The sequence below is a fragment of the Gopherus flavomarginatus genome, chromosome 2 (genome assembly GCF_025201925.1).
Source record: "Gopherus flavomarginatus isolate rGopFla2 chromosome 2, rGopFla2.mat.asm, whole genome shotgun sequence".
Taxonomy (NCBI): Eukaryota; Metazoa; Chordata; order Testudines; family Testudinidae; genus Gopherus; species Gopherus flavomarginatus.
Window position 1 is genome coordinate 100,602,272 of NC_066618.1, and position 18,356 is coordinate 100,620,627.

General features: G+C 38.8%; 1 protein-coding gene across 1 annotated transcript in view; it reads left to right on the plus strand.

Moving 5' to 3' along the window:
* The window catches only part of CNTNAP2 (contactin associated protein 2), a 1,698,090-nt gene that overhangs the window by 278,465 nt on the left and 1,401,269 nt on the right, over positions 1–18,356 (plus strand). The gene's annotated exons all lie outside the window — the stretch shown is intronic.

The window sequence follows — 18,356 nt, forward strand, 5'->3', positions numbered from 1 at the left end:
ATTCGGGAACTTCATAGTTCTAACTCATTACAAATCACAACTGCTATTATTTTGCTTGACTTGTATCTACTAGGCTGTGTAAGCAGTATTGAGTTTAAATATATATTTTAAAGTAAAATTATAATAGAAAACACTTCAAATCTTTAGCAAGTAACACCATAATAAATCATCCATTTTGGTATGATTTATGATTTTCTTTAACTTTTGGGACGAATTGCTGCTTTAAAGTATTTTTAACAGCTTGCTGAGTACTGTTTTCTGTCATTAACTCTCATTGCTTAATTGGAAAAGTGTGGCTCTGCACTGTTCCATTAAGAACTGAACCTCCAGTGCATAAAAAAAATCTTTTAATAACCACATAAAATACTAGGTTCTTATTAAAACATGGAGCAAGTCGTTTGCATCCTGGAAGTTTAGATGTGATAAGAGCACTTAGCATTGCACAAGGAAGTCTTACAAGGGCATGGATTGTTGATGTTCTTGTCTCTACATCATGAATCCCATTTATTTTTAGAGGTAATTTTCCCTTCTCAGTCAGTTAGTAGCATGTTTATGAATCTGTTGATCCATTAAGGGCATGAAACAAACTCTGATGCTCTCATCCCCAGAATATTTATTTTTTTATTCTATAGTGCTGTCATAAAACATGGGCCTCTTACATTGCAAATTAAATGAGAGAGGTTTTCATGCCTCATTGAAGTCTGTGCTTTAAATTCATTTTTGAATGGTGAGACTACACAATATTTGAAATTACAATAATCTAAGGAATAGTTATTTAAAGAGTTACAAATGTGGAAACCCGAGATCTTTAATAAGTTATTTATTATTTTGGAAATAATATACCACATGGCTCTTTATCACATGAGCTAGCAATGAATTATTTTCTACATGGTGTTTTTATCCTCTCTTCATTGATTGCCATTATGAGTTCTTGACAGTGATTCTTTTAAATATCTGTCACTGTCACAAGAATTAGGACCTGATTCTGAAGAGACATGCGCATACATGTAATGTATCATTGAGAAGTCGAAGGGTCTAGTCTCATGTGCAAAGTTATGCATGTGATTCAGTCTTTGAAGGTTTGGGCCCTGGATTTCTATACTAGAGAGGTGAATGAACAGATCCTCCTCCACCAGTGTTCAAACCCCTTTGGCTGATAACTAAAGAATAATGCATAAAGAGCAAAATCCTGCAGTCCTTACTCAGACAACTACAATGGGATTTTCGCCAATGTAAGGACTTCAGGATTTGACCTTAACTAATAGTTATTAAAGACATCAGCCAGTTTCTTAGAACTTTTCATAACAAATCTTATGTAAAAGTTTTTCGATAGGAATAAACTTCTATTAATAAAATGTGTTGGCACATGAACATAGTAGATGAGGGTTTGGTCTTTTTCAGGTATTGGTGACTGTTTGTTTAGGCAGACTATTTGATTCAGTCTGGGCCATTGTGAAACAGAAGCATGTGCTGGTTCATGAAAGCCTCCTAATTTCTGATTTAATCTACTATTTATATGTGTGTGCTAAATGCTAATTTATGATGCTTCATTTGCTATGTATTTGAAAAACCATAAAGCCAACTCCTTGAAATCTATGCAAAATTTGCCTGGGAGAAGTCTCAATAGAAACTGCGCATCTCAAAAGGAGCCTAGGAGACAACTGAAGCACACAATGTATGAGCAATGGATTCTGTCGGCCAACAGTTTACTGTAGGGAAAGTTACATGATGATCTTTCAGTCTTATTCTAGTTGACAGTGATGTAAAAGCAACCTGATTACAGAGCACAATCAGCCCTAACATATAACCTACAAAACTTATTCATTCAGTGGTCATGTACAGTGTACCTGAGTGAATAAGTATGGCAGAGATATACAATCTACCCGATGGCATTTGGACAGGGATGTACAGCCTACTTGATCACAGATTACAGTCAACAGTGAATGTCGTGGAGTCTGCTGTATTATAGTCAACACACTTGATTGAACAATGAAGTACAATTTACCTGGGTTAATCATCAGTGCCATAAAGTACACGTAGACACAAATTACAGTCCTCAACAACATACAATATAGTCTCAATTTACCTAAATGTATAGTATGCAATATTTTAGATAGTATTCAGTGATTTGAAACCCTCTTTATTACATATTACGATCAGTTGTAACGTATAGCTTATTTGCTTGTGAAAGTCTTTTGACATGTATATCTGAATCTACTTATAGTTTACAGTGATGTGAAGACTATCTGATATTCTTGCAGGAATAATCTGTCTCCTTATTAAAGACCAGTGCTATTATCTTTTTCACATTGAGCAATATTCCCTGAGTTGTCCCATTGTTTTCAGTGAGGCTATTTGCAGACTATGGCATAACTCAACATGGAATAATGGTGTTTGAATCTGGCCCTAAGAAATTAGTTTACCTGCTTTCAGTTGCTATTACCAAGTCAGGTTAACGGTGAGAAGTCATTAATGGAGATCTGAAAAGAAAAAAATATGGAAGGCAGAATCAGAGATATTGTGTACATTTTTAATGCAGTGACTTTGGAGAATTTGTCTGAACTTACATACCTGAAATAATTTGATAGGATAGGACTGCTTAATATTTAAAGACCATATTTTTAAACTCAGTAGTAAGGGAAAGATGAATTACAAAAAACACAGTGAGGGAATGCACATGCTGGGTAAGGGAAATACTTAGTAAAGAAAAATATTTAATATCCTGTTATTTCCAAGCTAAAATCATTTTGTTTCTTATTTCATTGATCCTCATATAAATGGCTGAGCAAGGGTGGGGAAGAGGAAGAACACCCATAATTCTGCCATTTGTTTTACATCATCGAATACCAATATTCCTTATAGGTCATCAAATGAAATCAGCTCCAGATATGCAAAGTGCTTGACAAATATCCAGGCTGAGGTTTTCAAAGGAGCCTAAGCAAATTAGGTGCCCAACACCCATCAAATTTCAATGAGAGCTGAGCGTCCAACTCCCTTAGGCTCTTTTGATCTCAGCCTGGAGAATTTAACCATAGCACACCACCCCCGGGAGACGAGGAAGTATTGTTACTGCCATTTTACAGAGGAGGAAACTGAGCCACGGAGCGGTTAAGTTACTTGACCAGGAAGTCTGCTGCAGAGCTGGAAGCAGAACCTTGGTCTCCTTCCCATCATTCCTAGGCGTGAGACCACAGACCTCAAAATGTCATTTTGGTATATTTCCTGTATAGACTACAAACTGGTTTTCCTAGATTTTTTTAGGGTGTACAATTTAAAACTGGCAGAATATATTGATTGTACAATTGGGGCTCAGTCCTTTAAATTGCTCAGCACTCTGGTCCTAATTTATCAAAGCATTCAAGCACACACTAACTTAAAGCACATGCATTGTCTTGTCAACTTAACGGTAACATTATGTAATTTGTACGAGTGAGTAATCAGTGGAACTACTCACATTGAAAGTTAAGTATGTGCGTAAGTGCTTTGCTGGATGAGGGCAGCTTGCTGAGCAAGATCAAGCCTGTGACAAGCAAAAAATGAATGAACTGAGTGTAACTAGCTGAATGTAATGTTGCTATAACTAGAAAAATACTACTCTTCATAGAAAATGGTTATAGCCATGGCTGGGGGAAAAAATACTGTCTAGGTACTTTGCTGCTTTTTTTTCATAATGTAAGCTAATTTATAGAGAAGAATAAAGAAAAACTTTAGTGAAAATTGTGTCTTGGGTCTTAAATTTATTTTCCTGGCATTTCAGAACTGTTTCTCATTTGGTTTCTGAGGTTTAAAGTATATTTTAAAAGTCAGACATTAATTCAGAAACACATTGCTTAATTTCATAGTATCTAAAGTGGTCATTTATCATTTAATAAATGTAATGTTGAGACATTATTGTAAATAAGTACACTAATGACAGCTGCTAGAGTGAACATATATAAATAATGTTCAAGACAATTTTTATATGTTCAACCATTGCTGTGATCTGAAATGGAAGTCATGAGTGTATTAATGGAATAAGAAAGGCAATATCATTCCTTTAGAAGCTGGTGCATAGTATAATTAGACCAAGGAAGTTTAAGGATGCATAAAACTAATGGCTTGACATTTCATCAGTCAAGATTTATTTCTATAGCTAAAGATTTACATTAATAACTTGTTTTGTAGTGTCAAAACAAATCAAAATAGTATCAACTATTCATTATAGTTATTTTAAAGCAAAACACTTTTGAATGAATTCCTTCAAGGACACATGATACATGTTTAGCTTTTCTTACTTGTCTTTCATTGACCATTGGAAAAATGGTAAAATATGTTTATATAAATGTTGCATGAAAATGTGGTCAGTAGTGTTTCTCTTTTGGACATTACTTGTCTTCTACAAAGAAGACAATTCATCTTGCCCACTATGAGGGATTGGTTGGCTCAGAGGATTAATATGGAGTCTTTCAGCCTACTTAAATCTAGGCCAGATGGATAGTGACTGAAAGTCGTTGCTATCTGTGACAGCTATCTGGTGAACTTTAAGAAACAAGTTACTGGTCTTGATAAAGCTCCTCTCAGACCAAATGTCCACACATTTCCCATCCCATACCTCCTGCCCACCCACCCCCAAAAACCTCAACCAAACACAAATGAAATTACAGTTTGCCAAAAATAAATTTAATCAGTTCAGTCTCTTCAGAGGGATCAAAAATTAAATGGGAATGGAAGCTACATTATCTTCTCCCTGTCAGAAGTGGGTCACGCAGATCAGAAGTGAGTGATATTTTGGCAGGGAAGCTTTCAGTGTTACTGCCCATATTGCATTTGTTGTGGGGATGAAGAGATAATTTCTGTCTCCAGAGTTGCTGTGAGGACATCACCTCTCACTAACACTAAATGTACTTCAAAAATACATGGAAAGTGTGGAATAAATTCAACATAAGCAGGTGCGAGTCCACTGAAATGTTAACTGAGATGAGGGTACAGGAGACAGTCTCTATTGAGAAGCAGGGGAGAGAGGAGAACCATTTAAACTTTAGTATCATTGCATAACATATATTGGAATTTTTATCCCATTGTCTTTCTTTGCCCACAATCTGTCCCTCTTTCTCCCAAAGCTATGGCATCCTCCCAGCAGGGACTGGGCTACTGCTATTTCTCAGGGCTTACAGGTGTGAGGTTGTCAGTGTTGACAACTACCTCCTCTCCAGAGTGTGCTTGTCATCCCCACTGAGAGGCACAGCGAAGAAGTGGGCAGCAGATAGAGCTCTGGGAATTGGGAAAAGGAGTAAGACTTATTTGCCTGCTCAGCCATAATTGTGCTGGTTTCTATTAGCTGGGAAAAGGAACTGCTGGGGAAACCTTGTTCACTCTGTTTGGGGGCACAGCTACACTGTAGACATGGGTTTGCATGGCAGCTCATGTAGACATACCCACGCTATCTGTACTCCCACTAACTCACTAAAAGTAGTATCCATCTACATTTAGGGCAGTGTTTAGGGCACGGACATTGCATGCCCCCCTAGCAGGAATAATAGATGGCATATCGTTCTATTTCCTATTGTGATACATAAATGGTTTTCATGTGTTCTCTTTACTTTCTAAATTATTCCATGTGTACATAGCTTTCATATGAGTCACTGTCTACTCATACTTCAATCAACTCTACTACTCATGCCTCACCATGACACTGATGGTATACAACATTTATATTGCTGATGTAACCTTCTTCAATATCAAAATGTCATCTAAAAAAGTATAGAGTCTATTGCTATTCTGTGTGGTTACCATTATGAATTATCTCAGATAGGTGACAATATTCTTAAATATATGGGCTGTATTAGACCAGGTCTATAATAACCTAATTTCCCCACATTTCCAATAATTCTCACTATCCTGAATACTGTTTTGTACATTATAATCTCTGTCATGTCCAGTGTTGCCAGTTAATGGCTTGAAGGACAGTTGTTGGAGTTTTGCATCCCCTAGTGCTTTGTATTGAGCTTCTATTAAGTTATACCCTTTGATGTCATCTCACTGGCTATTTACATCTTTCCTGTACGCCTTGGTCAATACCAAGAGAGAGAAAATTGCTTTTGTAGTGAGCCAGCCACTCCCATTCCCTATTGTGGCAGGCACTGTACAATGTTAATTTGTGTGAACACCTTCATTTTAACTTAATTTCATTGTATGTATTTTGTACTCAAGTATTCAGTGAAGTATTCAGATTCATAGTTTTTGGAAACATCAATTCACAAATTTGTTACAAGCTTCATCAGTGAAGGGAATAGATATTCAAAGATTTATATATTCATAAAGTTTCATGAGAAAAGTACAACTCATTTTGCATTGTTCAACGTGTATCTTGTATATCTTGCACTTCATGAAATGTAACACAGCTACACTTGTGAGATAATTATTTTCTTCCAACATTTGTCTGTCTTGGATGTTTAAGCTCTGATTGTGTAGCAAGCTCTCCACAGGTGACTTCAGTGGGGTCCATCTACACAAAGCTCTCTGCAGATTGATTTTAAACTCTTTAGGACTGTCTCTTATTAAGTATCAGAGGGATAGCTGTGTTAGACTGTATCCACAAAAGCAACGAGGAGTCCAGTGGCATCTTAAAGACTAACAGATTCATTTGGGCATAAGGTTTTGTGGGTAAAAAGCCACTTCTTCAGATGCATGGAGTGAAAATTACAGATACAGGCATAAATATGTATCAGCACATGAAGAGAAAGGAGTTACCTTACAAGTGGAGAATCAGTGTTGAAGGCCAATTTAGTCAGGATGGAAGTAATCCACTCCCAATAATTGATGAGTAGGTGTCAATACCAAGAGAGGGAAAATTGCTTTTGTAGTGAGCCAGCCACTCCCAGTCCCTATTGTGGCAGGCACTGTACAGTGTTAATTTCTGTGTGAACGCCTTCATTTTAACTTAATTTCATTGTATGTATTTTGTACTCAAGTGTTCTAGATATTTAATCAACCTGATTGTTTACCGTGTTTATTTTACACTATTCCACTTCCAGTCGGTTTTAATTGTTCTTACCTTAATTAGAATTATTTATAATCATTTCTTTTGCATTAAGTCTGGTAATTTTCAATTAACCTACAGACAGAAATCTAGCATTTTTTGAGCATCACTGCACTAGTCCAGACATTTATGGACACCTACATACATTCTTACTTCTCCAACTAGTCCTTCCCAGAAGCACAACAATCCATTTACTCCCTAAATACCAGAAAGCAATTTTATTTGAGGATGTGGATTAATCAGTTAACTTGCCGCCTTATTTTATGTCCTGACTCAATTTATCTTCTCTTGCTAGAAGAAAAGTACTGAATAAGAATGAGCATTTCTTAGTAGCACTGTTTCATGTTGAGAGTTCTGATAAGAAAAATGAATTATACTCTTCCCTCCCTGTCACCGTTACCCCCTCACCAAGATGTGGGAAGAGATGTCTATAAACATGCTGATCAGATTTCCATGCTCCCTTTACCTTAAGCAGCAGGTCATCAGAGTAAAGTTCCTCTCCACAATATCTCTTCATGGGTAGGAATAATTTTTTCAGTGCACTGATGTTTCTCTTTATCTCCAAGCTTTACAACTAGAGCTGTGTTTATCATGGACTTTTTGGTTCACTGCCAATTGCATAAAATGGAAAAAAAAATTGTTTTGGGTCAACCATAAAACTGAATAGTGTGGCATTTTTGGCAAATCAAAATTAATTTTGAGTCAAAAAACATTTTGTTTAGATTTTGATCTCTGTTCCCTTTGTAATTTTTTAAAAGTAAATTAAAGGTAATTTTGAAATGAAAAGTCCTTTTGAATGGGGGGAAAAAAGATGAAGATGTTTCAGTCAAAAATTTGTTACCCCCTATAGTGAGGCAGTCTGGTTCCCAGCTGCCTCGGAGCAGGGGGAGCCCCTCCAAATGCCAAAGTGGGCGGAGCCAGTGGAGCTTGTGCCCACCCCCCAGAGGTCAGGGCGCAGGACAAGAAGTACAAAAACCCAAACCCAGAGCTCACTATAGGCCTGGCCACCAGAGAGGCCAGACGCCTGTGGCCTAACTCCCGGTTAGGAGACTCCCGCAGCTTGCAGCCGACCCAAGGACTGGCCCGATGAGAAGCTGGTAAACCTGCCGCTGGCAAGTTACCCAGAGGAGCTGCCAAGCTTACTGCCCACCGAGTACCCAGAGGAGCCCATGTTGCTTGAATCATTGGAAGACTCCGTCCAGATGCAAGTACCTGTGGAAGGGGAAGTGGGAAGTAGCCCCGGGGGCAGCTGACCCTAGTCTGGCTGCAGCACGCCCAGAGCTGATGTCAGTGTGTTGCAGTCAGGATCCCCACTGATGCAGCAGCGGGTTGTTTACCGCTGCTAGGGCCTCGGGCTGGGATGCAGTGGAGTGGGAGGGTCTGCATCCCCCCTGCCACCCAACGTGTGGGTGGCAGTCTCCCCCTCTCCCAGGCCCTTCAGAGCCAGGACCTGGGCCTGTTATTAAACTGTTCGCCCAGCCCCTGCCTGAGGTGCTGACTGTTTGCCGCCCACCTAGGCTAATTCCCCTGATTCATTGGACCTAAGTAGTGAGGTGGCCTGGTTCCCTGTTGCCCTGGGGCGAGGGGGCGGGGGGGAACCTCTACACCCCCACTCTACTTAAACCATGTATTTTAGGAAAAGGGAAGCTGGCTTAGAAAATATGCATATTGATTATTTAAAACCTTGTTGCTCTATTTACAACTAATGAAAACATGAATATAGCTCTAGATCACAGTAAAAATGAGGGGTAAGAGTTGTTAATCCTAAAGAATGAGGTCTAGATGGTGAGCACTACTGTAAAATGACAATACTGCAAACAGCTGGGTGCCTGCAAGACAATGAGCACCTTCAGCTCCTGCTGAAGTCAATGGGAGCTGAGGGTACTCAGCATATACTGTAGAATAGGACTTTAAAGAAAGATATTTTAAGTTTATTTTCCAGAGATAAAGGATTTCAAGGAAGCTGAAAAATGTTTTTTTCCCCCTCATGTCTTTGATGTTCTCACTACTGCAACAAAGAGAGAAAGAAATACCCTTGTCATTTTATATTAATTTAAGTTATGAATTGTGGTCTGTTGCTTTTCTAATGTGGAGGTTTAAATAACAAATTTTTCAATGGAGGGTGAATTTTACTTTTGTTCCTCTTTTGCAGGCAGTATTTTTTTTATTGTTATCTCAGATTTTCTTTGCATCTAGAACTGCTTGTGAAATAAAAATTTGGAATCAAAGCAATTCAAAGTGATTTGAGCAAATATTATAAACCAGTATAGAAACCACTTTGCCTTTTCTTTGTTAAATCAATAGCATTTTTGCTTGTATTTGGGCTGTTTGAAAGAAAAATCACCCATTTTTATTAAACATACTCTCAAACCTTCTTATCCGTTGACACAAGGAAAACTTTTATTTTTTACCTATCTGCATTTCTAGTATTATTTTTTCTAATAAAACTACCTCTGAACTATTCATCCACACACATAATTTTGGCTGATGCTACTCAAACGTAGTTAGACCCATAAACGAGTCTATATGGGTCAAAGCCTAAGATCTGCCCTTTAGAAGTAACCTTGGCAAGTGCACAACACCCCAAAGAGTGTGTGGAGGGCCACACGTGGTCATTTTCTTTGCCCTCTCCCCACTTTTTGGGCTAACTTATAGATCCTGCCAGACATGCTGAGTGAGCAGGCTGCATTTTCTAAAGGAATGGTACAATGTGTGCACTGGGGTGCTAGGAGAGTGGTGCAATTCTCACAGCTTCCCGCACAGATGGTACTGTAGTTTAGCCAGTATACGACACAGTGTAATGAATGCAGCCTGACCCTATAATAGGGCTATAGATTCCTCAGCTAGAAAGATAAAAGAACGAAATTCAGAATAGTGGACTGAGAAAACTTTTGGTTGGCAATTAGGCTCACAAGGTTCCATATGTCCTGACACAATCCCTCTTGATTTACTTCTAATGGTAGACCCTGGGCATGGATTTATATCAGCATAAACCAGGAATAACTCAGGTGAAGACAGTGGACTTACATCACTATGAATTAAATCAGAATTGGGACTTTTGTGCTCAAAAAGAAGTGAAACATTGCTCTTTCACTGCTCTTTTTGGTGGACCTTTTATATCCACTTTGCACACTCTTTGCATTGGTGTAAATGACAGTGAAAAGTGAATCTGACCCTTTGTGTCTTGGATAGGGTTGCCACCTCTATGCAAAATAACTGGACATCCAAGATGATCCTGAGACCATAAAACCAGACAGCAGGCAGCATGTACGCAGTACCCTTGCAGATTTCCCAGGAAAGCTACCTCAAAAAAAAAAAAACAAACAAAAATACCACAGGTGGCAACCCTAGTCTTGGAGGTGAATGTGCTGGAGTCTAGCTCCTCATTTACCTCCAGTTGTTGTTCTCATTGTAGCTCTTCTGTATATAGTTAGCTGTATTTTAGAGGTTTTCGGGTGTTCATGTGCTTCTGAAGCTCCTGAGCAAATTAGATTAAATAGCTGTTTTCAGAAGCACATGACACATTCTTGGAGGCAAGATCCAAGGAGAAGGTTCAGGGAAATTTGGCCAAAAATATATTTGTAATGTGGACCAGCCAGGAGGCTGCTTGGTCTTTCCACTGGAAGAGAGGAGGGAGCCAAACAGCATTCTCACAAAGACATGAAGGACTTCTTGAAGTAGGGAGAGATTCCATTCTTGAACCTGAAGATGCACAGGCTCCACTTCTGAATACTTCTGTTCTAATTACATGAATCATCATATAGAAAAAGCAGCTTCCATTTTACAAGTAGAACCACTTAATGCATTGACTAACTCTTCATAACTCAACTAACCAAAACAGTGCTCACTGAAATTTCCAATTTATGATGCGCTAGAAAGTTGCTCTCCCAAATTAGATGGATTTTTAATTAGATTTGCTTTCATATGTGAGCGGTGTAATTTGTCACAATATGACTTCATTCTTCATAATATTGAAAGCTGCCTGATTTTAATTTTTTCCTCTTTAAAGGAAACAAAACTGAAGGTCCAAGAAAATGTGCACGAAGGAGTCGCTGACATGACGGATTTCAATATCTCTAAGTAATTAGTTAAGTTATGCTTGTCTCTTTCATTAAAAGCACCATTAGACAGCCAGATGCAAAAGATGACTGTGGTAAATGGTTTTTCAGGTAATTCTTGATAATGTTAAATGTGGTTGTCATTTCAATTGATCACTATGCGTCTTTTCATGAATATCCATCCATCTATTTGAGTTGCCTGTTCAAGAAGTTGCATGGGAAATAATTAGGGTAATTTAAAGAAAAGTGCTCCCCCAATTTAAATAACCACAGAAGTATTTTTTTTATTCTTTCCTGAAATTGCTGAGAAGTACAAACTACAAGCTATTTTCTCTCATTCATTTCTCAGCACATTGCTTTCTACGATTCTTTGGGAAATAAAGCAGACAATCAGAGTGCTGAGTTTCAAATTGTAAATCCGAGCTAAGGGCCATATGCCATCTGCCATCCAAACTCAGAGTTCCCTTTCATGTGAATGGAAGATGTGCACATGGAGATTGATGATAGTGCTGGTATAGCCCTAAGGTTACCATCATATCAAAGGGCTGAACTAAAATGCACGTTATGTTCTACAAAAATGTACATTTTGGCTGAAGAAAAAACATAGGATTCCAGCTATTTCCCAAAGCTCTTGGTTGTTCTAAAGATTTTCATTTAGGCTGAGATAATTACTGTTTAGGGTGGTATATTTTTTGTCGTGCAAGGTTTTTTTTTTTTCAGTTTGTTCAACCCCACTTTCTTTGATATCAAAGAGGTGTGCTGATAAAAGGACACAGACTGCCAAATAATGGCTGCCTCCTGTGTTAGTGTGTGTGTGCTAATGGGGGCATTGCAGTGGCATAGTGACATCCCCAGCCTCAAACCAACATGCATGGGCTGGCAGATACAGGGCCTCACTGGGTGCAATACATACGTTGCCTGCAGGACTGGTGCAGCAGGTGCCAACAGCGGTCATGCTCCCCTAGCATCCCTGGAAGCATTGTGCCTACTTTTGGCTTCCAGGGGCATATAGCCTCCGGAGTCCTTGCATGAGTGATGTTCCTGCTTCCGCCTCCCAGCATGACTAACTTGTAGAGTTTTAATACAGATTACAGACTGCAATACATTGTATGCTATACTTATGTACCACTGTGGTAAAGCTTTAATTCAGACCCTTTATAAATGAGGTTATTCCAGTTGGGAAGAACTAATGCAAATCAGGGAATACAAAAGCTTTCCTGAGGAAGTATTTTCTTATTCAGATTTTCAAAGCAGCCAGTGTTTTGAACACTTGTGTATATTTGTTTTTATTGTGGTGGCTAGAATCTGCTTTGCAAGGAAACTGTGTATGACTATGCCTTCAACTTAGTTACAATCTAACACAAGTATAGGAAGAAAATACTTTTAATGTCAGAAGTAAGTAGCAACTATCTTGTCACCAACATATATTCACATTTAGCCATTATAGGCTCCCTTAGATTTTCATTTTCCAAAGCATCTGTTCAAATATTTATCATTAATCTTTTCAACATTCTATGAAGAAGGTAAATATCTAATGACATTTTACAGAAGAGGACACTAATGGAGACCACTACAGTAACTCCTCACTTAATGTCATCCCAGTTAATGTTGTTTCATTGTTACATTGCTGATCAATTAGAGAACATGCTTGTTTAAAGTTGTGCAATGCTTCCTTATAAGTTTGTTTGGCAGCCGCCTGCTTTGTCCACGGCTTGCAGAAAGAGCAGCCCATTGGAGCTAGTGGTGAGGGCTTGGAACCAAGGTGGACTGGCAGCCCTGTTATCAGCTCCCCTAAGTTCCCTGTGCAACAGCTGCCCAACAGGCTATCAATTGCTGGGAAGTTTACCTGTCCCTCCCCCTACTGCCCTGTGCTGCTCCTGCCCTCTGCCTTGGAGCTGCTCCCAAGAATGTCCTGCTTTCTGTGCAGGGGGTGAAGAAGTGAAGAGGGGTGCTAATGTCAGGGTGTCCCCCTCCCTGCTCCTCTCCCCCTTCTGTACCCCATCTCCACAGAGCTGGGGAGGGACATAACAGGGGTCATGATGGAGGGAGCTTGCTGGCAGCAGCTGCTGTCTCAACTTGCTGATCTAGTTTAAAAGGCAGTGTACTTAAAGGGGCAATGTGCATCTCTCACACATTATGTCTCTCTCTCACGCTCACATACACACACACGGTATGTATTTCTGTCTCTCTCTGCCATGCTGTGTCTCCTCCCTCCATTCCCACTGCTTTGTAGAGTGTGAGGCTACATAACAATGTGTTAACTCCTGAGGGCTCAGCCAAGTACTAGTTCAACATTTAGCAGTAAGGCATTCCCTAGGAAATATCCCTCCCTCTTCCACCCTCTGACTTCACCACCTCAACCAAGCTTCACAATGATCATTGCTGTGTACAGTATTAAACTGTTTGTTTACAACTTATACTGTGTATATGTGTATGTATATATATAAAAATATATACATTTTGGCGAAAAAAAGTTCTCTGGAACCTAACCCCCATCACCTCTATTTACATTAATTCTTAATGGGAAATTGGATTTACTTAACATCGTTTCACTTAAAGTAGCATTTTTCAGGAATATAAGCGAGGAGTTACTGTAAAGTTACAAGTCCACAAAGTGAGTCTTTGTCAGACCAGACCTGGAATCTAGGTTACGTTTGGACCACTGGGCTACACTGTGATGCAATACAAGGTTAAGGAGCTGCTTTGGGCTGGAGCAGTCCCAACCCTCCATGCTTGCAAATCTTGTCAGGATGCGGGGAGGCCTTAAAAAGAGGAAACTCCACTCAGATGGAGGCAACCCTTGGAAGGGAACGAGGTGTCTCAGATTCTCCAGCCTCAAAGAGAGGGCTGACAGACAGCAAAGCATCTACCTTTGTACAAAGAGGGTGTGGATCCCCTGAGCTTAAAAGGGGAAAAAGATGGAAACTTGCACTGAAGATCCAGTGGGATATGATACTCCCAGAGTCCTCTAAATTAAGAGAGACCCATATCCTGATGGGAGCTGCCTCCAGGTTTATTTACCTTCTTTTCTTTTGCTTCCTTTATTGAACCTCGTTTGCCGATTGGGCTGTTTTGTTGTTCATCTGTAACCCCAACAGAGGAAGAAAACAGCCAGAAGGCTTTAAAGGTCAGAGGAGTGAGTGACTGCCTGCTAGAAAGACACAGACCCACAGCACCAGCTTGGAAGGGTGTGTGTGAATGGACGTATGGAGTATAGGAATGGGTTGAAATTTGCATTTTGGTCCCCTCTTTAATATATAAAGACAATGCACATTTCACAGTGTAATATACTAATAGTCTGTGATTTTAGAAGGAAGGCACTTGATGGTTCCTTGAAATAGATAAGAATACAGGAACTAAAATAAATGTAATATTTTGTGTTTACTTATTCCTTTATTGCTTTATTACTATAAAAGAGGGCAGTAGAGCTCATTACAGTCAGGGCTGGTAACATCACCTATTATGATTGTCTGATACTTTCCATATTATATAAATATGGCTCATTCTTGGCTGAATATATATATATATATATATATATATATATATATTTCAGCTAAAAAATGAGCCTTTGGAAAAAATACATTGTTTTTCCCATGTTGAAAAATTCTGGTAATCTTTTCTTTGAGCAACCTCTATGCTTTGGAGCCGTTTTTTTGTGTCAGGAATGTGCTTTTGTCATCCCTGTGAGAATCCACTCAAATTGTCCAAGTTGATAAGCATTTAAAAATGACAGTTTGCACAGAGTGTTCAGTGGTGGGGAGTGGTGAAACTCACCAGAACAGTGTTGGAGTCACTGAGCAGCTGCCAAGGGTCCCAGGGAGCAGATTTTGTTTCAGAAACACCATATTTCAGTATTTCCTGAAAGTTTTTTTTTAAGAGTCTCTACTTCATGAGAGAGATTTTAAAAGACAGTTTTGGTCGAAATTGGACCAAAACCTAATTTCAGAATGTTCAAAATTGGGAATTTGAAGTTTTAGGCAGCTCTAGTTTTGCATTTTTTAAAAATGCAACCTGGACATCTTCAAAAACAACATTTTATGTGACGAAGTGGGTATTCACCCATGAAAGCTTATGCTCCAGTACGTCTGTTAGTCTATAAGGTGCCACAGGACTCTTTGTCGCTTTTTACAGATCCAGATTAACATGCTACCCCTCTGATACTTAACATTTTACATGGATTTTTTTTTTAAATTTCCTGATTTCTCAACAAATTACAAAAAAACCCAATATTTTTCTGTTTTTGTTTTTTCTCCCTCTTTTATTTTTTCCATTTTACCACAGCAAAAGAAAAGGGAGATGGAAAAGATGGGGAGATTTTCTGGTTAAACTTTCTTCAGAAAAAAATGAACTTTTATATAATTTCAAACAAGCTCATCATATTTCAGCCAGCTCCAGTTACTTAGTTTGCATGTGTGGCTGGCCTATTTCGACATTTCTTTGTTAGAAAGCATGTACTCTTGTCATGCATAACTATTTATAGTTTTTTTAAAAGACTGCAGATAACTTGAGGCACTGTTTTTAAAATCTGTGAAACAAGCTTGTTGACATTGGAAACAATAGCACCTTGCAAGCTTTTATTATTCACAAATGGTAGGGGTGCTGTCCCACTAAGATGGACAGGTAAGAAAATGTGACTTAGAAAACTGCAAAATTGATGTTATGACCGACTGAAAGCTGCCTGCAATGAGGCATTAGTCTTTTGATAATATCATAAATTATCACATTGTAAATTATAATCTGTTACACTGACAATAATACATTACAGAGGAGAACTACAAAATGTGTTTGCCTAATACTAACAAAAATTGTGGACTGATCAGTGGCTTCACTTCATTGTCTTGGTTTTCACACTCTGAGGAATAAATGCTTTTGTCCAGGCTGTGTCTTAGCTAAAGAGAGATACAATCTATCATCTTCTCAGACGGTAAGAGTTGTCAACAAGAATTGTTTTAAAGGTTGGATATTCATAGTTTTGTGAGTTGGATGTGTATGAACGTAGAGTATCTATTTATATAAATCTATTTAATTTGGTGGAATGTGGTGGACCTAAGTGACTATAATATCTACATTTGTAGGCTAAAAGTCCAATACTGTTCAACAAATAATATTAGATCTATTATACTGCTTTTAAAAATTAGTTTGGTGATTATCCAAGTACGAAATAAGTGCATTCCTTAATATGCTGTCCAGAATTTAATGTTTAGTTCAGAAATCAGTTATCAATTTGGAAAGTCATTTTCCCTTGGAGAAAAGATGTGAATTTTCTTGAAACTCAAGAGCATAATAAATGTAATTATTCTGAATGCAGGAGATACAAAGAAAAACTGTAAATGATGCATGAATGTGATCTTGTCTTTTATTGATTCAATGTGATATGAGCAGTTACCCCTCATATCCCTTGCATCAAGTCAAGATGTTACTCAATATGCCACTTTTGGAACAATATAGATCTATACCATCCCAAAGTGCAGTAATGCCCGCTATTTAAAAAGAAGTCTGCCATCTCCCTGGCCAAAGAACAATAGTTTTTCTCCATTGAATTATAGCCCACAGTACATGTCACTTCTCTGTAACCTTTGACTCCCTCCTTAAACCCTCTCCCCTTCTTTCTTTTACACAGTATCCTGAATACTTCATCCAAGAGAAAATCAACTAAGCCCACCAGAATCTTCATTCTCCTGCTTACTTTCACCCATCATTTCTTCCTTTCTATGCTCCACAACTACCTCCTCCCCTACCTTTTCCCCTCATCACCAGTTGTGAGGTCACTTATCTTCTTTCCACCTCCAAAGTCCCACCTGCTCAAGTGATCCAATCCGTTCTGACATCACTGGGATTTGAGCTAGATGGATCTCTGATATGCGGGATTACCTTCCCTGGCCAGGAGGAGTGTGTAAGCCACACCACCCAGTGTGGCACTCTATCCCTCTCTAGTGGTGACAGGGCCACATATAGAGGTTGATGAGTTTGGCTATGGCAGACTCATCAACCTCTCTGTCACCCAGCCACTACCAGAGTGACTGTGTGGGAGCAATCCATCCCCACTTCACACTGAATGGGGATGGATTGCCCCCACACAGTCACCTTCTTCCTTGTTTCACTTTCCTCTAGTGGCTGCTTCTGATCTCATTTATTCTCAGTAAAAGTTCCCTCAGCCCTTAGCCCCCCCTCAATTTTAACTGGGCTCTTCCTGGCCAAATGTATTAATCATCACCATCTTTGTCAACCTGCCTGCTGCTTTTGACACTATTGATCATCTTCGTGAGGTGGTATCCTCTGACTGAGCTTTCATGATACTGTACCCTTCTAGTTCTCCTCCTTCTTCTCTCACCATTCTTTCATTGTCCTCTTTCTCTACCATATGCTGTGGAGATTCCCAAGGGCTCTGCTCATGGCCCTCTGCTCTTCCCACTTTACACCCTATCTCTGGTAATCTCATCAGCTCAAATAGCTTGAGCTGACATAGCTACAGATGGCGATGACTCACAAACCTACTTTTACAATGCTTAACGATGTCCTTCCTTCCAGTCCTATAGCTCAGCTTGTCTCTTGAGTGTCTTGCTGTCAGCTTAAATGGAGTGTGGCCAAAACAGAACTTATTTTCCCTCCAAACCTTCTGTGCTTTCCTCCCTTCTGTGTCACTGTTGATGACACCACCATATTTCCCGTCACAAGGACCCACAATCTCTGGGTTATTTTTGACCCTCTGCCCAGCATGTGGGGAAATCTCTATTTCCAAATTAAAGAATTACACGATTCTCTATTTATTTTAATGGGTTTGTAGAGAAGTTCAAAATATTAAACTTAGTAAATAACTCTATTTTATTGCCAATATCTAAATATACTATTTTGGTTCTATAATTTGCACTAAAAGATTGGAAAAATGTGTAATATATAAGATTTTTATATGGAAACTGATAACTTAAGCTAATTAGATATAGAAAATGAGCTTATACATTAGAATTGTTTGGTTGCTTTGAATTCTAAGCAGGTCACATACAATCTGAAAAAAAAATCTCATTCTTCATGTGTTTTGCCTACTAATCATGCTACATTGTCACTGTCGACAATATAGCAGGTTCATATTACTAAGACCAACAATATGACTTTGGAATGGTGAAACTGGAATATGTAATAAAAATATGTTTTCTATATTTCCTATTACTAGAATGTTTAATATTGCTTTGAATTTGAAGGCAGAAAATGAGATGGCCTAGTTTACCTGCTCTACTTTTATCCAGGGTATGCTGCAATTTCAGCCTGTGTTTCTGTTTTAGTGT